The sequence below is a fragment of the Cnephaeus nilssonii genome (assembly GCF_951640355.1).
Source record: "Cnephaeus nilssonii genome assembly, chromosome: 7".
Lineage (NCBI taxonomy): Eukaryota > Metazoa > Chordata > Mammalia > Chiroptera > Vespertilionidae > Cnephaeus > Cnephaeus nilssonii.
The window spans coordinates 44,201,829-44,225,685 of NC_137078.1; the positions used below are offsets into that span (position 1 = coordinate 44,201,829).

Genomic DNA, 23,857 nt, shown 5'->3' on the forward strand with positions numbered 1-23,857 from the left:
GGGAAAGAATATAAATTGCACATTTCTGTGTGTACACGTGTTTATACATATAATTTGACCAAGAAAGGAGTTAAAGAGTATTATCTAATAATTAAAAGAGCAAAACTATACTCTTTCTTAAATTAGGAACCTCACGGTTCATTCTCGTTCGCTACTACAATGGCTAAAGATCTTACTTTTCTTTCAGAAAAAGACACAGGGTTATATCTGATTTTGTTCTACAAAACAGGTTTGAATTGATCTGCGTCTGAGGTTAAACATCTTTTCAACTTCTCCCATCTCTCATGGCTAAGAACTAATAACTTATTATGTTTCTTTACTATATGATAAAAAAAACACAAATTACTTAAACAGAATTAAGATTTGGTCAGTATTTCAAGAAGTTAACTTCTGCTTAACATGCCTGGTGTTTTTTTTTAATATTAGAAAATAATTCTATTTTTATTAAGGTACTGAATCTAAGCTTTAAATTTTTTAAAAAGTAACCAAAGATTTTCCAGCTTTAAGTAGACTTCTTTTAAGGCAACTAAATTTCAATTCTGAAATTCAGAGATTAAGGTATAATCCCTGTGTGTGAATTTTAATGTTTTTAATGTACTCCTCACAGATTGGGGAAAAAAATCAATGACAAAACCAACAAGGGCCCGTTTTGCTCAGCATAAGATTTCTTGTCAGGTAGTGATTAATGCTGTGCTCTGTAGAGGGAGACATTACATCCGGGCTAAAAGAGACCTAAATTTTACCCTCAGGCAGAAATCTGACTTAAACATCTCTATTTAAAGTGACATTTGTCCTCCCTTTTCAACCGGTTTCCCCCAGAAATTCCAGGAAGTTGACTTCATGACCTAAAAACAGCCGAGGGACGGTGCACAGTAGCTGTGCCTGCTCTGCACTTCAGGAAATCTGGGTGCCAGAATGAATCAAGGTGTAGGTCGTAAAACAGGTGCCCAGCTATCTGGTATGATCAATCCCATGCCACTTCACTTCCATAAGAATCTAAGATTTACAGGCCCCTATATTTCGAGGGTCAATAGTAAACATTTCTGTTTCTGTTGCTGATATAACCTAGCTATCCCTACTGATGGACTAGGTTTCTTTTGATTCATGAAAATCACAGCTGATACTTTACTACACTGATCTGCACTATTAACTGATGACAAATTACAGAAATCCAGAAAAGCAACTACTAAAAGAAAAGCAAACCTCCCAAACAAATGAGAATGTGCAAGTGGAAATAGTATCTTATACGTCATGTAATAGCTTCCATAAAATCAAAAAATGGGAAAGCAAAAAGAATGTTCATATAACTAAAGCCTCCAAGTAAGTATACAAGATGTAGGTATATTAAAACAGGTGCCAATATCCTTACACTGTGAAACATGGTAACTTTTGATATTATTAAGCTATTTAAACACTGCTGGCAAGTTCTTACAACCAAGGTAATCTAATTTCTGTTGCATTTCAACTTAAATTGATTTTTTTTTCTTTTAGCCGTTCTGGTGATTGAACAAATTTATACAACTGTGATGGGATTTTACTTACCACCACACAATGCATAAAATCCTCTTTGAAGACAAACTATATTACTTCATAAAACTGCATTTTTGTTGTAATTAAACAAATTGTATTTAAACTTGCTTTGTGCTTCCAAAGCAATCAATAGCATTTTGCTATAAGCTGCACTTTGCTTGCAGGTGTTCAAGCTTGGTTCCTTCATTCAATCTAACTTTTTTTAAAGATAATTTTTATTTGCAAAATATGGAAGTTTTCTTTTCCTAAGAAATAGCTTTTTAAAATTGTTAGATAAGAACATATTGGAAAGTATCTGCAAATTATTGCCTACATTTAGTCTATCAGATAAATGACCTAAGCAGATTTTTAAAGTATTTTTGGATGATTAGGACCTTTTTTATGACACAATGATCCACTTACAAAAATGTATCTATTTACATAAAATAGCATTAAGAGAGTTTCATGGTTTATAATATATATTTATACTAAATCCAAAATACCACACTGAAACCTTCAATAAAATTTAAGAATTACACACCCTAGTTACAGTTACTCTTTTAAAAATTATCACACTAGGTCAAGAAAAATGCCATTATTTTAGGATTCTATTTCCCCAATTCTAATAATTAACTATCTGTAGGTTAAATGACCCATTTTCTTAACCTTTTTCATAAAGCATTAAAAATAATAATAATCACTACTTGACCAATCCTAATAAAAGGATTTCAGAAAACAGTCAATTTTTCTGCTAACATCAACTCTAATTATAGTCATCTATGTAATTAAATACTTTTCAACCTTTCTACCTTTAATCAAGAATTATTTGAAGAGATGAATATTTGGGTGGAGCTATAGACTAATTAGAGTTATGTAAGGTAAGTTAAGCTATGGTTTTAATCTGCCTTTAAAATTGAAATGTTTTACTCTTTCTTGAAAATAGTTACAAAACAGTTATCTATTTAGGTAATGTGAGCTAATATTTAAACAAATTACCTTCAGAATGGATATGACCAAAACATGGATTTCAAGTCCTTTTCAGGTCTAGCAGATAAAGTTGCTATTTTTAACCCACGATCGAAATTATCAATTTGTGCAGTTTTTAACTAGGCATTTTTGCAAGAACTAAATGAACAGGGTTTTTTGCAATTATGCATTTTATTTCTAAAATTTACTAGCTTGGGAATAATTCCACTTTAATTTTACTTGAGCCTTTTCTGCAGAAAAGCAGACAGATGTTAAATGTGTACCTTTCCTTCAAGACACAAAATCACATACAGTGAACATCAAGAGGCAACATGGACAGTCTTCGAAGGAACTTTTTTTTTTAGAAAAATAGCAATCCTATTACACTAAATTCTTCAAGTTTCCAAAACTGTATTTCATTCCTAATCTAACTACAATTGGTCTGTGCTCTTAAATATCAGCTATTTGGCAAGTGGTATGGATTCTTATTAAAATGAAAACAGATTTCTCTCAGATAGACAGATACAAGTGTATTTAGCCCATACCTTAGAATAAATTGTAATGATCTCTTCATCTCATACTACACCTGTCAATAAACCATCATTTGATCATTTATTTTACTAAAGTCAGATCAAATAAATATTTTGATAGAAAATAGAGCAATAACAATTTATTTCTATGGTGTACAGCTTTCTAATTACCTCCTGATCGTCCCCCCAAAAATCTCAATCTTAGCTCACATGTTCCTATATTAAGACATTAAATATTACTTTAAATATTTAAATAAAACACAGAAAGCTCCAATAATGATCAAACAGAGATCTAAACCTCAGTAAGCCTTAGCTTTAAAAGCTCTCCTCTTGCTAATTTTAAGAAAGGAACCGCCCAGAAGCTTGGTGTTAACGTTTCTGCTGATTGTGAAAATTGCAGCAATAAAAACTCCAACTGCTTGCCTTAAATTAAGACTTGCAGTACTACATGTGCAATCTGTATGTTTATATTAGTTTTTATAACACTTGGAAGTTTTGTTGTATGCTTTGATGTTAGTCCATTAATAAAGCAGAGAGTCAAAAGCCTGGAAAAAATAAATTTATTGGAAATTCTCAAGTCAAAACTTGAAGTAATTGGTTTATTCTACCCCACATGATTCAATATTCTGATTTCCCCAACTACCTGCTCCCAGAGCTATCTGCATTTCTAAATTCGTTTTCTGTTGCCAACACATAGTAACCCACAGTGATTGAAAATGACAGCTGGAGAGCTTCTACAACACATTAATTTTTCTCTAAGTAGTCCAATTGTGTCACCTAAATGTTGAAAAGTCTTCTTTTCCCTACATTTTACACCTTTAGAGATTTGTTGAATTTAGTATCATCACTCTGTAAAATGAAGAGCAATTTTTTCTAGACTATTTTTAGATTATTACTAATAGCTCTGATGGATAATGTGTTTTCTTTATAGCACTCTGCACTCAAAGCAAACTAGTTAAACAGCAACTTGAGTCCAATAATAGCAATTACATCAATGTATGATTTTTTTTTTCCTCGAAAGTACTATTTAGACAACTGACGGGATCAGATAAATACACTACTATAAGATGATTTCAGGTTCATGACGTACAATTTGAATGTCACTAAAAAAAAACCAAAAAACTCATCTTAATCTGAAAAAATTATCATCCTATTAAACTGAAGCCCAAAAATGTTAGGCAATTAATATTTTTTACTTCAAAGCTGTTTATTAATGTTAATTTTTACTATTAAGATAAAAACAAGAGTTCTCAACATTAATTTTTTTAAAGGAAAAAACCCTCCTCCAATTAAAGGATATCAATTCACGTTCAAATTAACCATCAAAGGTAAAACTATAAAAAATATTAACTTAAAAATTTTTAAACCTTCCTTGAGATTCATTTTCATCTTAAACTAGGCTTCAGTAAATCTTAACCTAAATAAATAAAACCAATACTTCCCAAAGAGTTGAAGAAAAAAGTTCTCTCTTGACACATCTGCTCACCATAAAATGACCCAAATGACCCAAGTACTTGTTCTTACTTGTTTCTTCACTCACAGATACTGACTTGTTAAAAGAAATTCAAAGAATGAATCTTTTTGCAAATGTAAAAAAGTATTAGCGAATGCACTATAAATATTAAGAAAAACGAACCAACTGCAATCTGAATTCTAGCATTTGCTGTTGGATAAAATGCAAAACTTGAGATGCAACAATAATCAAACAATTCTCTATTTAAAAAATACCATTCACTAAAAATCTGAGTATCACTTAGCACCCTTTCAAACTTACACTTGCAACAGAAGTTTCATTAACAAAGTTCATGTTGAGTTTTAATAGTCCAGATTTTTTTTCCCTATTAATTTAACAAGTGTATTAAAAATAGTTTTCTGGGTGACAAATGAGTGTGCTTTTATCACAAGATTTCTATTATTTTATAGACTCATGAAAAGCCTTTCTCTCCCCATTTTATTAATATAACAAAGTGTAGGCCCTAGAAAAGTATTAAGTTAGAGGAAAAGCTTTCTCTTCCACTGAAGGGACCCCAAAAGACAGGCAACAGTGACTATCATAAAATAAAAGGTCACTCTTTTTCTAGGAACAAACCATTTATCAATAGAAAATAATTGTCTTGCCATTTGCAAGGACTCCATAGCAATAGATAATGTTTTTCACTCACATAATTACAAAACAGTAAAAGTTCAGAAACACAGCCCGAATCCACCTCCCTATTTTTACCCTTTACAATTCTCATTGCCCTTTGGGCCTCCCTTGGAAGCAAATGGAAGACAGGCTGAAGTTTTCTCAATTGAGCTGAAGCTAAGAAACCTTTGATATGCTAATAGTCCCCTTCAAACGGTAAGAATTCACACTTGCATTAATTCAAACAATTTGTGCAGAATGATGTGAAATGGCACCTCTTTTAGAGGCAGGCAACAAAAGAAGAGAATCGGAATGTCTTGAAGAAACTAAACAACAGAACATTTGTTCTGCAGTATTCTCTCTATCATGCATAAATTTATTGGAGGGTGGAGAAGGGCCAACAAAAAGTTCCCTAACACACCTGAACAGAAGTACACTTTCTCTATAAAGGGTTTCCCAAGTATTGGGAAGATACTAAATCTAAAGTTACAAAGTTACCTTTAACCTAGGTCAAGAGTCCCATCACAACTTGGAATGTTGCCAAAGACATCACACAACCCAATCTATTTTTCTGCTATGGATATATATTGCCTCCTTAGTGCCCGTCTTTGAAGGTTCGCCCAAGATCAAACCTGATTTAGTAAGAGACGTCTCAACAGGCAATTATTTACCAAAATGGATATGACTTTTCTTCCTTGTGCAACTCGAACTGAGCGGAGCACACTCGGTGGGGCCCGTTCCAGACACAAACACTGACAAGGAAATGAATGAACGAGCCACGTCCGTTAAAGCTACGCCTCGGGAAGGAAAGAAGAGAGAAGTGCACGCAGTGTCAAGACTGCAGAGGAAAAGTGACGGATTTGGGGTGGGGGCGGGGAGAAGAGCGCCTTCCAACCTGGCCTTTGTAACGGGAACCATATGGTTGGTGACTGCGGCTCAGACGCTCCCAGGCTGCTCGGAGAAGCTGCTAAGCAGCCTACACCTTTCAAGAAACAGGAGGAAAACATTTCCTCGGTCTGAATCCGAGACAACACAGTTCGCATCAGGAAGAAGGGAAGAAGGGGGCCCGGGAAGGGGGGAAGGGGGAGGGGGGTGGAGTCCGTAGAAGATGGGAAAGAAGAGGGACACCGCAGCACTTGTCGCTCCAACTGCGCTTTTAGAGGAAGGACAGTGTGAACAGAGGATTTAAAAAAAAAAAAACAAGACATACGTTCCTTAGTCTCCGCTCAGCGACACTCTGGCACAAAGTAAAGCTTCCAACGACTTCCCCTAACCCAAGCCCCGCAGTTCGGAGCAAAGAACAAACTTTTGCTGATCCCAAGCGAAGAAGTCCTGCAGGCGAGCCTCCCCCCTGCCGGGGCGCTTGGGTCGCTGCGCTCGCCCCTCACCGCTCCGCCAGAGGGTCCGCTCGCCCCAGCCCATCCAGAAGCCCACGCCTGATTAGCCTGGGGGTCTCCCCCTTTCCTCGCGCTCCTCCCACGCCTTTATCTCCCCGCAGCTCCCCACCCGGTACCCCCCACCTCCTACCAACCAGGCTCCCCGAGGCACCCCGTCGCACCACCATCCCAGGAACCCGTCACTTAACCCACAGGCCCAGCGCGGCCCGCTGCTGCCCTCTCACTGCAGGTCCGGGAGGCTCTCCGCCCTCCCCAGGACTCGCTCGCGGGTGCCCGGCCCCGCCACCCTCCCGCCCCGCCGGGCCACCCCCTAATCGTTGCCAGCCCCGGCGTCGGCCGGCCACATCTGGCTGCGCTTTGCTGTCATCCTCGCCTCTCCGCACCACCTCACTGCCGACGAGAAGAAACAACAATCCGAAACAACTCAGCCCAGTCCTCCCCCACCGTCCACTTCCACTGGACTCGCTCCCAGCGCGTGGACGCCCCGTTCCACTTCCAGCCCCAGACGGGTCTGCAGACGGGCGGAGCGGGGGTGGGGGGGTGGGGGGTCAGGGCCTCGCACCCCGAGCTGAGCGGCCCCGCCGAGGGCGCGCCTCCTCGCACCCCTCCCCAGACGCACTGTGAAAAGAGGTGAACGGAACCTTTCGACTCAAGCTTCCCGAACATCAAAAAACATGTACAATGCCACCCTACTCCCCTCTCCCCCGCGGCCCCTGCAACTCGAAGGAAGCCTCGAGAACGCTGTAACAGCTCCACGAGAAAAGGAGGAGCAGGCGGGACGGGATGGGGAGTTCTGAGGATCGATTGCCGAGGACGAGAGGTGGGGAGAAGGGGGAGGGGGGCGAGCAGCCCGAGCGAGCGCGGGGTCACCCCCTCGGCCGGCGGAACCTAAACAAACAGCGGAGCCCCGATTTCCCCGCGGCTCCCCGTACCTCCAAGCATCCACCCCCGGGCAGGAGGCGCAAAGCAAACAGGTCTCCCCAGCCCCGCACAGAGGCACATTGTCCGTCCCCGCGGCTCTTACCTCGGTCTGCGAGCGCGCCCCGGGGGCGGGCCGTCTGGCGCGGGGGCCGCGCGGGGAGGCGCGGGGCGCAGCGGCCACCCCGGCCGGCCGGGACCGAGGCCGGGAGTCCGCGCCGCGGCTCGGAGTGCCCTCCCGCTCGGCCGCAGCCGCCGCCTCCTCCGACCAAGCAGCCAGAGCCGGGCGACTCCGGGGGTTAGGTCAACATTTTCCCGCAGTTTCCCACTCTCGAGGGGGGTCTTTGGCACACACGCACACACCCCCAGACCGCGCGCTCCCTTGGAAAAAAAAATAAAAAATAAAAAAAAAATCGGGAATCAGAGCGAAAGGGGTGGCGCAGGCAAAAGCCCGACAGAGGTGCGCAGACTTGGGAAGTCCCCCTCGGAGCGGCGGCCGCAGGAGGGGCGGGCAGACGCCGGCAGCGCGAGGCCAACTCAGCGTGTCCGGCCGAGCCCCTCAGCCCGCAGTCCGCGCCGGCCCGACCGGCATCCCCGGCGCCGACCCTGCGGCCTGGGGCGAGACGGCGGCGGCCCGTCCTCACATTTCGGGTCTCCGGGCCGAGGCTGCGCGGTGGCCGCTGCCCCGCGGAAAGGCTGGAGGCGAGAACTCGGGCTCGCGCGGGCGGGGAGGCACAGGGAGGGACGCGCCACGCACAGCAACGGAGTGGAGATGCCCCCCAACGATCCCAAGGAATTCTCCAGTAAGCTCCCGATTTCGCTCCGGCACCTCTGCGTGTGTGCGCGGAGAGAGAGTGAGAGGCAGAGGGAGAGCGAGGGAGAGAGAGAGGGAGAGACCGGGGAGCGCGAAGTCCTGACACAGACTCCCGGCGAGGTCTGAACTGGAGTCACCTCCAGCCGCCGCCTCCTCCCCACACCCCCACCTACACGCCCCCGCCGGAGTTGGGCTAATCATATAAACATATTAGCGTGTACAGCGGCAAAGGACAAATCTCTCCCTCCTGATTTTTCCAGCAAGGGGGCCCGGGCAAACTCCAAAAGAAGATTACAGGCAGCTAAGTGCAAAACGTGGAGCAGACAATCTATAACTCATTGCCGCCCAATGGCCATTTTCCACTCCATTTGAGAAGCTGCGGCGGCCGTGCGCCCGGGCAGGGGGAGGGGAGCGAAAGGGGACACTTACGGGCTCGAGCTGTGCGAGTGGCGGCGGCCAAGCAGCCGCCCGAGGACTAAGCGGCCCCGGCTCCGCCGGCGGGGCGGCCGCGGGCTGTCCGGGCGGCGGCTGGGGACGCGCGCACACCCGGCCGCGGAACGCGCCCCGGAGGCAGCAGAGCGGAGGCTGGCGCCCCTCCCCTCCGGCTAGGCACACCCCCCCCCCGCCCCCCACCTCAGTCCCGGGACTCCGCGGTCAGCCTCCCCCACCCGGTCCACACACCCGTTCCACCCCTACCCCACCCCACCCCCAAACTCCACTCACTGCGCGCTCGGTCCTCCGCGCGCTCCGCCGGCGCGCGCTCTCCATCCTGTCCGCACACACGCACTTTAAATGGAAACATTTATTTCTGTCCGCAACGGGGTGAAGGGTATCCGGGCGAGCGCGGCGGAACCGGGCGCTCCGGCCTCGGAGGCGGGACGCGGGGGGCTGGCCAGCGGCTCGCCGCCCCCTCCCTTCTCCCCTCCCGGCCCCGGAGCTCTCTCCTTGCCTGCGCTGGGAAGAGGCGCCCAGGATGCGTCTTTGACCCTCCCCGTCTCCAGGTTTTCTTTTTTGTCCGCGCAGCGAGCCGGAGGCCCCGAAACTTTTAGTTTCCGCAGCCCTCCTTTTGTGTGGCCGCTCCGAGGAGAAAGAACGCCTGTTCGCCGCGGCTGCCTCCGTCCGGCTGCGGCGCGCGGGGGACGCTCCAGGGTTAATGTGTCTTTGATACCTGAGATTTCCGGCGCGCTCGTTAATGAAAGTTACATTTTTTAAAATTGCGATGGCTTTTTCTTTGTAGTTGCAGAGAGCTGGCCAAACTTTGACTTTATTGACTATATTTCACAAGAGCGTGTTGTTTGTTTTTGATTAAACTCACCAGGATAAGCAAAGGAAGGAAGGGAGACTACGAGGCTCTGTTCTCGCCAGTGCATTCATCGCTGCGAGGTCTGTTTCCCTCATTTCCTTACATTGAAGCTGCTTTTTGCTCTTGTCCTCTGAGCACACTTCCTTGCACCCCTTGGTTGGTAGTGACAGCAAGCATCCAGGCAGCGCCAAGGATGCATCCAAGGTGAAGAGAACAGACCACGACGGGACAGATCATGCTTGGAAAATGTTTAAAAGCCAGTTAAGTATCCTCTGCATACGAGGAAAACCAAACGTGGATTTTTTTCTTTTTAATTACAAAATTCCTGAGCTGAAAGTGACTTGAGTTTTCAGATATATTTCTAAATTACTGATTCGACTACTGAGTGCAACCATCAATTAAAGAAGCACGTTTGCACTGGCTTTCAAGAAAAACTGATTCTCCAAGATTTAAATCTCTAGTAAATACGACGAAACTTGAGCTTCTTTGCTTTCAGAAACAATATGTACTTTTTGTTGCTGCGGGTATGTTGCAGTCATCATACTTCAGAAATCATTTCAAACAACAATGTTATTAAAATGTCAACAGCAGATTGTGCAAAAAAACAGGAAGACTCTAAATACCTATCAGTATTTTGTCACAAAGCCAGATACTTGGAGTTCTGAAGTAAATCCAGCTACTGGTCAAGTTTGTTCTTAACTTGTAAAAATCATAAGTTAAAAGTACATTAAGTACAAACAACTGAAACATGCTCTTTTGGTTGATTCATTCTAATTCCCAAATTAAAACATGAATCCTTGGTGATCCATTTTTTTTTATATTTAATGTATTGATGCTTTACTATTGTCACTATTCTAAAAGGTAAGAGGAACCACTTAGAGCATTTATGTTATAAACTACATAAACACCTTCATTTGGAATTTCTTAGATGCAGAATATAAATTAAATGCCTGAGGGGGGGAAAAGAAACCCACACTTATCCAGAGCTGGTATGAAACCTTATTATGTACCCAAGTTTTTACATCTGTCAGAATGTATACACACAACAGATCTCTCTAGGAAAATTAAATCAGGCTACTTTAGTTCAACAAAAGGCAGAAATATAGAATTCTCAAACCTCAGAGGTCATTTATATCGTGTTCTCCTTTGGAATTTAAATTTATTTTATTCAAGATTGCAAACCAAAATATGTCAAACTGATAATAATTTGAATTTACTGAAAGATTTTAGCCCTTTCTTTTGTTTATCTTTGAAGGTTTCTCACTCATCTGGGCATGGTTCACAAGAAGCCCCGATGAGCGCATAGATCAGTCTAATCCTATTTTCTTTTGGGAGGCAAAACTTGGTCTGAAGTTTTTATTCAGTGAGCTTAGTAAGTAATCAATAGAAAATTTTGCCTGAATTAAGCTGGCCATATGTTGGCTTATTTACTTACTTATCTAACGAATCTCTGCAAGAACCTACTGTGTACATTTCACAGGTCTGGCATTTTTGATACTCTGGACATGGGTGAGTCACTCTTCACTATGTTTCTAAAGGGACTACCTCACAAGAAAGGAGGGATGCATGGGAGGGAGAAGAAGCTGTCAGAAGTGGATTAAAACTATAGGGAGTGGAAAGTGCCTCATACAAAGTTTTTAATTTTGATTCAAGAGGAAGAGTATTTTATAGAGTTCAAAGGGCTCAACACCTTTTTTTATTCCCTAAGAATATAATAAGCTTACTGTGTTTTTAAAATTATACCTCAATGTATTCCTTCTCTAGGATAATGTTTTAAATATTGAAGAATTTTTTATTCTTTCCTTGTACTTTACATATAATAATGCTTCAACCTTCTTTGTACCCACAAGAAAGAATTGAAACAGCTTTTAATTGCATTGATATATTCAAGATTAAGCTGTTAGCCACAAACCTGCCATTACAAAGGAACACTTAAATGACACACACACACACACACACACACACACACACACACACACACCCAGAAAACATAATTTGCCTGACATTTCATGACAATTCAAAACATAATTTATAACAATACAGGTGTGATGGTAGAAAAAAATGAAATGAGAAGCTTAATAATATCTGCAGATGTTAGCAAGTTAAGGGGAGTTGGAGTATGTTATGCATTCGCTACAATGCAATCAATTTAACTACTCAAACTATATTATTATTTAAGTAATGGCAAAATCATTGACTTATTCATAGTTCTTGCTAATTGTTTTTAAAAATAAATTCTACAAAGGACAAAGGAAACACCCATTTCCATTTGTTTTATGTTAAATCAACATCCAACCACTCATGGTGATTTCATTCAAAGAAAACAGAAGGAACTCATTAGCTTATGTGGTTAGAGAGATTGATGGGCTTCAAACATTTTAACCATACATGTTTTTTTCCAACTGTAGTAACTCATGTTTTTAATTTAAGCAACTTTAAGAAACTGAAGATTATTTTATTCATTGTGGGTTCACATATTTCTGATACAGAAATTATGCTAATTTTTAAAGCTATATATCATCCAAGCATTTTTGTTTAGAGGGAAGTGATGAAGTACTTGTCAGACCACATGTATGATTAACAATAGTTTGGGTGCCAAATGAAAGAATCTGAAGAAGTATGAACGTGGGCTTGGTTACAAAATATTGTGATTATTATAAACTGGTAGCACACTGAGTAACTTCTTCACTGCGTCACCCTGGCGTTGGGGTGGGCTGGGGTGGGGTGGGGAAAAGACCCAGAACTTGATAGTGGGCCAAAAATTGTGTGACGTTTGAGCCACACAGCTGTAGAGAACAATCAGTGAGGGTGAGTTGTATTCATTATGGGGAACATGTTTTGGCCTGTGATGAGAGCTCTGCGAAAGTTCTAAACTAAAACAAACAAACAGAAAACATGTGAAACGGTCCTAGCTTCTGATACAGAAATGGAAACAAAATTAGTTCCATTTCATCCTAAACCTGATCAGTTTCCTCTTCTTCATTGTTACTGTTCAATGATTCTTAGTGCTGAAACTAGTTTTGCATACTCTAGAAAATACTTTAAAGCTCCAGAGATCAAAGCAATATGTGAATACCAAACTTAACTAGAACTGGTTGAAAGTTGCAAGCTTTGTTTTTCATTTTAGCTTTGCCATGCATGTAGGCTGAAAAGAAATCAAAACTCATTTTCCATGAGAACAGAAACATATGAAAGCATTTGGCAAAGCCAATAAGTTTTAACTATTCTCCTGGCTCTCTCCAAGCTAACTAAATCTTTGTGCAAGAAGGCCAAACTCTATCTAAAGTGTCATCTCCAAAAATAATGACACTTTAAACTATAGTATAAAAATGATTATAGTATACTATGCTTAATGATATTATTTAGGAGTATATAATCACATATATGTTCTTAAGTACCTATCATTTTGTGATTAATACTTTTTTAAAATATTCAGCAATACAACTGGTAGCATGACTCATTCTGTGCACTTAGTGTTTATATATGTGTAACTATATAAAGGATTATAAAATGTGTATACCCTTATCATTATGATACTCAAAAGTAAGCAATTTTTAAAAAATCTCTCATAATTATTGCTGCACTGAGTCTTACACAACTCAAAGTTCGTCTTTCTTTCACATAGATTGTTCCCATAACTCCTGTTAATCTCTGCACTTTGAGAATCTTCTATAATTGGTTCATATAGATCATCTTCTATCAATGTTTCTGACAAGCCATGAAGTATAACTATATGAACACTCATTTTATTCAAATGCTTTCTATAACTTTGTATAATAATCATTTTGTTCATCATAAATACTCATAACCAAGTGCTTTTTATTAAAGTATATAATTTAAAAATAGGCCTTCCTTTTATTAACATATGCAAACCTCTGTCAACAATACAGATGAAATGTCTGTATATATTTTTAATTTTTGAAGTTAAACTAAGAGTAACCTAATATTACAACTCTTAGTTTTAAATATAAAACATTTGAATGGGCAGTTCTTGATTGATCAAATATCATGAATATCTCAGGTGCGAACAAAAGCAATGGTTAATAGTAGAGGCAGTCTATTGAATCCAAACCCTTAAAGTTTACCAAATAGCAATTTCAAAGAAGTCCAAATTGAATGTAAAGTGCCTCTGAGAATATGACTGTGATTACTTATGTCATAGTTCATTGTGATATAGCAAAACTTGGAAAAGGCTTTTAAGAATCAGGAAACAAACTCACAAATGCTCTTTTAGTGTTTTAGAAAGTGAGTCAAAGATACAATTATATAACACTTCTAGTATTTTCAGACTACAATGCATAAAGTTTTCTTAATGATACAGCATAAAGTAATAATTATAATATATGATCTTAGTATTTTCTAAGCATAAAAATTATTTTGTTTCAGTTTTGAAAATACTTTGTAGGCTAACATTCTGTAACATGAGATGTTGCACCTTGAATTTGGTTCATACTTCTGATGGTATATATTAGCTTTACTAACATTTTTCATTATTTGTTCTATAATTAATATGATAGTTATTTTTAACTCTACTTATATGCTTTATTTTTTAAAAAGCGTTTATTTGTTGCATATATTTTAGTAAAAATAAATTTGTCTGAATATGTAAAAAGGAGAACAGCAATTTGCAAATAATTTTCTTTTAAATCTAGCTCTCATAGTGTCTTGATAAGGTAATAAATGTTGCTATCTCTGTTTTCAAGAATAATTTAAATCTTTATAATTGAGTTTTCAACTTATTGCAACCCTTTACAATGAATTCTTAAGGTCACTATGAAATCAATCACTTAGGTCCTAGACCAAACAATGATGTAATAGTGATATATTTTTGTGATAAGTAGAAGTACTTTATAAAAGAGTCCATTTCTTTGAAAATCAGCATCCAAATTTAGAATTCCACTAAAATGTCACTGACATCTCAAAGGAATATTGAAATAATTTGGTAACGATAAGGTCTGTTGAGTGATACCCAATGAAGAAAATTTGTTTTAGGTTAAAAAATAAAAACACACAAATAACCTCTCCAGCTATTCCACAGTGAAGAGAAGTTGCCAGAGCATCACCTGGATAATATATTCTTTGAAGGGTTTCGCTTGAGTGATGGAGACATGCACTGAACCATCTACACTCTTATCCAACTGTCCTGGTTACTGAAATCACATATCTACAATATAACTACAGAGGATTATTAGTACTTTAAAAGAGTGCTCCCCTTCATTATGGGAATGTAATTTATGATACCAATTTAATTAGTACTATGTCCTTACTACCTGAATTAATGACCCAAATTCAAACCACATATATTTCATTGTTCAGATAAGGTAGAATATACTGCAAGAAAAACTAATTTCCTGTTTATTATCTAATGATAATTGAAACACAGTTATTTATTATAAGACTGGGTTACTGCTATATATGAAGTGGCATGTCTTAAAGAAAGAGGTCATGGAAATAACATGAAAAATATTTATAGTTTGTTAAAGTAAAATTACAGAAAAGTTGAGTAAGAATGTTAGCTATAAAATGTAAATGTCCAAGAAATCCAAGAATATAAACTATTTTTCACATAATATGGATCCCCAGAGGACTATCATTTATCATTTTTTTAAAAAAACTTATAGGTAATCAAATAAGGAATCTGAAAAATATTTTAAATGAATTTTGACATTTTATATAATTACTCAAAATTTACTCTCCAGTGCCCTATTGCAAAATGATTTTAAATTATATATATATATATATATATATATATATATATATATATATTGCAGGTATAGATTTGAGATGATAATATAGCCAATTTGTTTATATTGAATATTTCTATACATGGAAAACCATGTAATGTCAAAAATAGATACTAGATTGATTGTTTATAAAACTATCTTTAACTACTTAGGTATATTTATAGCTTATCAAACTTTGTAGCTAAAATATTACACCTTATAACTGAGGAAAGTCTATCTTTGCTTCAATTTTCCAGTTAATGAAAGAAGTGTTTAAATACTCTGTAGTTAGATTATTAACTTCTACAAAACTGAAACAGATGTGTGTCTTAGTATGCCATTAAATTTATGATTTACATAGAACCCTTACATCGAGCTGAGCAGAGGCCAATGATTCTAATTTGCTCTAGATTTACAATAACCTGATCTGGTTTTTGTAAGTATTGAAACACTTTAAACAAAATTAGAAAGCAGTTGGTGCTTTGTGTGATTAAAGATGCAATTCCCTTTGGAGTAATGAGAAAAGTTAGAACATGTTTCTTTCTTTATGGATGTTTCTATTATAAACACGAGTGCTATACATTATATGTTTTTGTTATTATGATTTTCTTGTTTTTAATTATAAAATAAACCAATTGAATTTCACTGGAGTCTCAATTTGAAACTATGCCAAAATTTAGCTAAAGAATGTGTACTGAGCTCCATAAAAATCCTTAAAATTTTTCCCAGGGTCTTAAGGTCTTGTTATAAAAATACTAGTTCACCATAATTTTCTAGAGCAAAATATCTTTCTAATTAAGACCTACCCAAAAAAAGACTTGAGTGCTAAATACATTTCAAACCATAGAAAAGATATATACAATTGTTCAGGACTAATTATTATGGGTTCATATAAATTACAAACAGAAAAAAAAACATTTATTTTATCTTATTACACAAATAATAATATTTACAGCACTGTTATTTAAACCTTTTTCCTCTTGCTTGGTGAATGACAACCCTGATCAGCTCCTAAAAATCAAATCTCTAAAAATACTTTATTTTAAACACTGAACACTGTTTCCTTAAAAATCAGTCAGAAATGTTCATATATTATTGTAAGCACTTGTGTGTATATTTACGTATATGGAAAATAAGTACATGCAAAAAGTATTAATTCATTAAAAGTTTATCTCTCATAAAACCTTTATTAGCCCTTGAAGTCTTTGCCACTTCATATAAAATGATTTATCTTTTGAATAACAAGGTTCCATTAATCTGTTTGACAAAGGAATTTTTAAATCATGTAAATAATTTATTTGGATGAATTATTTAAATTATGTAAAGTCTATATATATGCACGTGTATATGTATAGATCTGGGTCTATATGTTTGTGTTCTGGCATGCTATCACAGAAGAAACGCAAAATAGAATTCAGAATACATTGTCCTTGACACCACCAGTGGGACTCGGTGTTGCTGCTGTTGTGGTCTTTGATCACCCACTGACTGCACAGGATCCCTGTTAGAGGGCCATTTGTGCTACATTTGGCATAACAGGGTGATTTAATGTCAAAGGAACGTGCGCATTCTTTTCTAAACTCATTTTTAATTTTGCATTTTTAACGAGACTGTAGGCTGAAATAATTTTCAAAATGTAAGGCTAATAAAGGCAATTATTCAGGACTCATAGAAAGCCTGCTTTCCTCAAATCAGTGCTCTAGGTGCTACTGCAAAGTGGTAAACATATTCTCTCCCCAGAAAAATAAATCATCTGTGGAAACAGAGGGCAAATACGCATGGAAAGTAAAAAATGTACACAAAAATGTATAAGCAAATACACAAAACTAATTAGCACATAAAAATTTATATAATATGCTTAATATGCATGGCATTCGAGAATTTTAACTATATAGTATTTCTTCACAGACTATTGCTTCACAAGATTTTCTCTCAAATAGATCTTATGGTTCTTTTTTATCACCTGAAGATTCATTATTATTCATAAAGAAAACAATAAAAATTATTGAATAATCCCCCAACGTTGGTAAAGTTATAGAATAAATTATAATGATGACAGGTTGTCATTAATTTTATTTTTAAACATGCCATATATATAGTTTTTACCCTCTAGTCTTTCTTTAGGACATTTTTTCCTCTGGGCTACTATTCCCCTCTCCATTATATTAGGTTTTGGTGGATTCATTCAGGTTTTATTTTAATTTTGTGACCCATCCTTTCAACAATTTTTTTTTAGCTTTAATCTTCCAGGAAGGGCCTAATTGTATGCATATTAAAATCTCAATCTGTTTGTGGTATTTACACTATACCATGTTATACCCATTACCCATCATATTCAAACCTTAGTAAGGAAGTATGAGAGGCCCTCCACAGTCTAATACAGCTTTTGAAGGTCCCTGATATACCAAAGCAGCATCATGAACTCTTGGGAAGGCAGTCGTCTTTCTTTAAAAAGCTCAGGATACCTAAAACTCCTTTATGGAACTTCCTTTCTGGAAGCTCCTCCCTCCCTGCTGACATGGCCCCCAAATACCTGTAAGTTGTCTGATACAAGAAATGATATTACCCTGCTCAGAATGGCATGCACCCATCAGACAAAATAATTTTTGAAACACTTCACCTTCTCTCAGAGTTTTGAAGAGCAGAGACCTATTTAATGTCTACAAAGGGCCTGAGTGATAGATGTTGAAAAGTAGTTATGGAATAAATGAATTAGGATCCTATAGTAATGCATAGTATTGTAATATTTAGTTCAATTATAAGGCTACTTGCTTTCCAAGTATTGTAACACATTGGATACTACAAGTCAAATAACCTAAACTCATATACAAATATATTTATCACAAGTGTACATATAAATACATATATAAATTTACTTATTAACAAATTTGTTTAGTCAAGCTACTGAAATATTTTCATAGGCCACATGTAAATATTTTAATATTCACACACATTAAGTGATTACAATGAAAATTTGAGTGTTTTCCAAAAAATTATTTTAATAGTACTGTTTTTGTGTGTGCTTTCAAGTAAATAGAAATGCAAATATAGACAAATTGTTCAAGGAGTTTCTAGCGCTATGAATTACCTCATTGAGAGTGTGTGTGTGTGTGTGTGTGTGTGTGTGTGTGTGTGTGTGTGTAAGATGGGAATAACTCAAGGAAGGCGGAAATTAATTTGAGGTTTTGAATTCAGAGAAGTTGAAAAGTGACTGACCCATTTTACATAGAACAGTCCTTCTCCCTTCTACTTTTCCATCCCAACTTAAATAAGATAAAGATGTATCTAGGGAACCTCAGGAATTAGAATCAATGAGACTTACATGAAGCTTTTCAAGGATTATAATTTACACCCTAGTACTTTGGTTTTATTCAAAGGCAAAACATCTGACATTTTATACATTATGGTAAAAAGTATCATACTTTTCATCTTACCTCATTTATGATTCACTAAGCACTCAAAGACTAGAACCCTACATCCAAGAGCCAGAAATGATTTTAACTAAGTTTTTCCTGCCAAATCACCAGCAAATTTTAGTTGTATTTTCTTAAGGAGTAAATTAATCAAAATTTCCAAGGAAGATGTTCTGATTTCCTGTTGATACTTTAAATGCTTTTTTAAATTTAAATTCCTACGTTTTTAAAAATGTTTACAAAAGATATTAATATTGCACTTTGCTAAGAAAATAATATTAAATACCATTTTACCTTTCTTTGATGACATAGAATTTCACAGTGTTGAAAGACTATCAAAATTACCATTGATTATCATAACACATTAGACATGGTTGTATTTATTGATTTATTCCTCCCCCACAAGACAACAAGCTCCTTAAAATCTCACTAAATTTCATATGCCCTGTTCTCAGCACAGTATACAATAGAGGTCACAAACTGCTAGCCTGTATAAAATCTAGCCAACAAATTTAATTTACTGGCCCCATAGGTGGGTCACACAGTGTATTTTTTTTTAAAAAAATTACTATTTGTCAACTTTTAAAAATTAGGAGGTTTCAATTAAAATAGAGATTTACAGCTTTTAGAAAAAAAATGGGAAGATGTGGCAACATTTTGTGTACATCACCTCATAACAACATTTAGCAGGAGAGATCTTCCTTTTTAAACAAAACATGCACTCTCTGACTCACCCACATTCGCCGCCATGCCCTATTTATTACCCCTTCAAACAACCAAGGCAACTTATCGTGTACAATGAATCGCCCAATTTGTGATGTTTTATGTTCTACTTTAACAGTGGCCATCACAGAAAGTGAAATGTATCTTCACCTCTATCTCTATAAAGTCTGAAATAGATAAGAGGAATATATAATTCAACCAACTCCTAACTGCCCTTCACCCATTAACTTTCTCTTCCTCCCTTCTATGAATATTTAAATCTTTGAGTGTCAGTAATGTGTATATGAACACATGTGTGACTTATGCTGTCTATATTCATTGTACCGGTAAGATAAGAAGAAATGTATTGAATTGTAGTAATAATGCTTTACTGTGTCCAAATGATTTGCATATAAACTATTTCATTTGTGCACTTACTACATAGCTCAGTATTTAAGTTATAGTATCCCCATTATTCTTACTCGTTGGCTTAATCCTCTCTCTACTTATATTAACATTTACCACTTTTCTCTTTTTCTTCCCACTTGACACCACTTTTCAACAGTTGTTTACTCTTGCCTTCTTTTCTTTCTGTCAGTTTCTCGAAATGGTAAGATACCTCAACAGTAACAAATCATGATTTTGATTGTTTTTGTATCACCTAATACCCCGTAATATAGTTCACCAAGAGAAGCAAATGAAAGACTCAGTCTTCTTCAGTCTTATAAACAAACACCCTTTTAAGGATTAATACCCTAGTTTAAAAACTATTAGTTAAACAAATAATTAAGACATGCTTATATAGCAGAAACAGCTAAACATAAAATGCTTTAAGGCAAACAGGCAAAGCCTTTACTAAAAAGTACTAGAAGTAACTGATGGCCTCAGATTATGTTCAAAAATATTCTTTCTTAAGATTATACTTTTCAAAAGGGAGTATTTACTTAGAATTGAAATTATCGACTGAAACTGAGTTAGGAACATTATTTTTACTATCCCAGATTCATGCTATGTCTCTTATTTGTATTATCATTATTCCTTATTTGAATTTATATTTTATATTTTCACATACAAATTTTTAATATGATTAGAGGTCAAAATATTTTTCCATGGAAGATAACTCCGTTTTACATAATACGATCATAATGAACTACTTCACAACGAATCACCTATATTAAACATGCTAGTTTTAAAAAAAATCTTATAGTGTTTGCAAAATATCCTTTATATCTTTTAAAAATCCTGACTAATACATAATTTCTGAAAAGATTGTTTGTGCGTATTTTTTAAATATATTTTTATTTATTTTAGAGAGAAAGGGAGAGGGAGAGAGAGATAGAAACATCAATGATGAGAGAGAATCAATGATCAGTTTCCTCCTTCATGCCCCCTACCAGGGATCAAGCCCCCAACCCAGGCATGTGTCCTGACCAGGAATTGAACTGTGACCTCCTGTTTCATCCTGGTTCATGGGTCGACACTCAACCACTGAGCTACACCGGTCAGGCCCGTTTGTACTTAATGTAGTAGTCTTATTGAAATACTGTTCTCCTTATTTACCAATTTTACAAAACTTTTAACTAACTGTTCTTTTCAGAACACACAAACACCTGCCTAATTTGTTAAAGAATTATCTAAGCAACTTCACCATTAAAATGTTATTAGAACAGCACTGGCCTGTGTGGCTCAGTTTTGAGCAGCATCCCAAGCACCAAAAGGTCCCCAGTTGGATTCCTGGCATGGCACATGCCAGTAAGGAACGTGCAGGAGGCAGAGGATCAATGATCAATGATTCTGTCTCTCTCCCTCTCCCTTCCCCTTCTTCTAAAATCAATAAAAACATATTTTTAAAAAACTTTATTAGAACAATTGTGTCTGTCAACTGTTGGAATAGCCTCCATTTAAAAGAAAACATCACAAATAATTTCTCAAGTAACCTAGAAACATGTTGGCATAAATGAGTGGATCCTCTTCGTGTTAGAAGTGTCTTTCCTAGTTTTCACTAAGCAAGGCTCTTCTAAATGACAAAAATAAAACCGAGCTTCTAGTAATCATAGCATTTATTTTTCAAAAATTGTGTCTGCTCTCCCTTTTCACTTTCCTGCCAAATAGTAAGGTAAAAGATACATTGAATACAAAAAATTGGGGATAATTAATTTGGCCAATTAACTTAGTTCATATCCATACAAAAATATGAAACATTCTTACTATTATTTTTTTACTTTTAACAGAACACATACATTGAGAAGTGAAATTCCTTTTCTTGATGCTTAATAAGCATCCAATGAAGCTATACCTAGCAGAAATCATTTATATTCACTTCTTACTTAAAATTCTGCGATTTGGTACAGTTGAGAATTTGGTAAATACCATTTTAAATCACTTTGCTCTGCAAAAGGTTTTGAAGCACCACCACTGAAGCACATGACATATTCTTTCAAAAAAGCCACAGATGTTACTTTTTAAAAATTAAAACTATATTGAAGATTAGCCTTTTCTTTTCCCTTACCTTGAAAAAAGAACTGTTGAAAAGATCTGAAAAGGCCCTCATAAAGTAAAATATAACTTCATTTAACTTTGGTTAATGTTAAGTTTAAGATGTCTACTTTTTTGTTTTGTTTTTTAGAAAAGCAACATAATTTAAAAGGTTAGAATTTGGACCAGACCACCTGGGTTCAGACCTGAACTCCACCATTTTTAAGCTGTGTGTCCTTAAGCTTATCTTTAAATTAATTGTTACTTTCTTTCTTTACTTATAAAATGGGGATACTAATTACACATATTTTATAGTGTTGTGAGGGTTATATGAATCAATACAGGTAGTACCTGGCACAGAATGAGTCTTTAAATATTTGCTATTATTTTGGTACCATTAATAAAATAGTTGACAATTCTTCAAAATGCTGCTGAATAAATGCCCCAAATTGTACGAGCTAATGTGGAACAATTTTGAATATTCTTACATATTGGGTTGTATTATAGCAAAGAAATTTCAAAGTACGTTTTGAAATACAAGCTTTATAATGATGACATAAAAATGTATTATTACATGTATACCAGTGTTGTTGCTGGTATTTTTGACTGTTTTAAGTTAGCAATTTGAAGTCTACTCACTGTTATTATATTTACAGCTTATGATTTTTATTCTTTTTTAGTCAAAAGTGCTTAGTTTTTCTTAAATCCATAACATTAGAAGAATATATGTTAAACATATTCTGAAAGAGCTAAACAAAATTAAAGACCGTTACCCAACAGGCACACTAGCTTTTATTTATTAATTTTTAACCTTCACATTTCAAAGAGAATTTAAGGGCATTTATAAACAAATAATAATAAAAGTAATAAGAATAATGAAGAATGGTGAGGCAAAGAGAAAATAAAGATTGAAAGTGGGAAAGCAGGAGAAGTTAATACAGGCATTGAATGCATGGCCAGCCTTTAGTCTAAGAGCCACACAAAGAGAAAGGCTGTTACAAGTTCCCCAATGCCCAGCAATTGCACGTCCTACTGATGAGACCGGAGGGAACCCTGACTAAACAGTGAAGCTGGTCAGTGCTTGTCCTGCAACCTCTTCTCCCCTGATGTCTGTCCTCTACCCTGCCTTGTCCATTACTGAAGTTGATACAGTCCTGTTTTCCTCCGCAACAAAAGTATCCATCCTTCTTTTCTCAGAAGTTCCAAAGCAACAAAACCCCAAAAGGTTAATTTAACTCTTTTTCTAAGCTAAGTTACCAGGGGAATTCTATACATATTTCCAATGGCTCATTCTGGCAGATTCTTAATAGGAAGGAAGGCATCTAAATCTCTTGAAGATTTGGGGGAGTCGGGAGAGAAATCCAGGTGACTTTGGTAGTGTGTTCCCCATTTCCAGTGCCAACTCCTGGGAAACATTGCCTTAAAGCAAATGATACATTATGACTAAATTTAATGAATTAACCCTTCCTAGCAGGAAAAATTATGACCTCAGAGGAAAAACCATGTCCCCAGTGGGTGTAACTAAGATATACTACCAGTTAGCTAACAGCTGGGTTCTAACTCAGGGAATAGTTGACAATTGGTTTTTTTAAGAATATTCATTTTACTATAGACCACAGGATGAATTTTTGTGTTAGAAATTCTTCCTTCATTAATATATTGTACTAGTGAAATACACTTGACCTTTTAGGTTAGTTGGGGATATGTCTTCTTGGATTTGCTTTTGTTGTTTGTTTGTTTTTAGTGTATTTTGTTCAAGAGGAAGAGGGGATCAGGATAGGGGATGAACATTAATCCAGCACCATCTATGTGTCAGATATCATGAGGACATTTTAATGTTACTTTATTTTAGGGTTGGCATTCGGCTGGCATGCACTGGCAAGGCTTGCTGATAGTTTATGACCAGCATCTGTTCTGATCTATTGGTGCCCAAGCCCAACCATTTACACATTACCACATATTTTAGTGTTACTCCTACTATA

The 23,857-nt window shown here is 37.4% G+C and overlaps 1 protein-coding gene across 11 annotated transcripts in view; it reads right to left on the reverse strand.

The window, feature by feature from the left end:
* The window catches only part of ADGRL2 (adhesion G protein-coupled receptor L2), a 211,471-nt gene that overhangs the window by 168,579 nt on the left and 19,035 nt on the right, over positions 1-23,857 (reverse strand). For 4 of the 11 annotated variants that reach the window (XM_079777921.1, XM_079777920.1, XM_079777926.1 and 1 more), the window contains exon 1: positions 7,552-8,321. The exons of 1 other annotated variant lie outside the window; for it this stretch is intronic. The gene's annotated coding sequence lies outside the window, so the exon portion shown is untranslated. Of the gene's footprint in view, positions 1-7,551; positions 8,322-8,688; positions 8,833-8,982; positions 9,263-23,857 lie in introns of those variants that run through there. 6 more of the 11 variants (XM_079777919.1, XM_079777925.1, XM_079777928.1 and 3 more) reach the window with 3 other exon arrangements.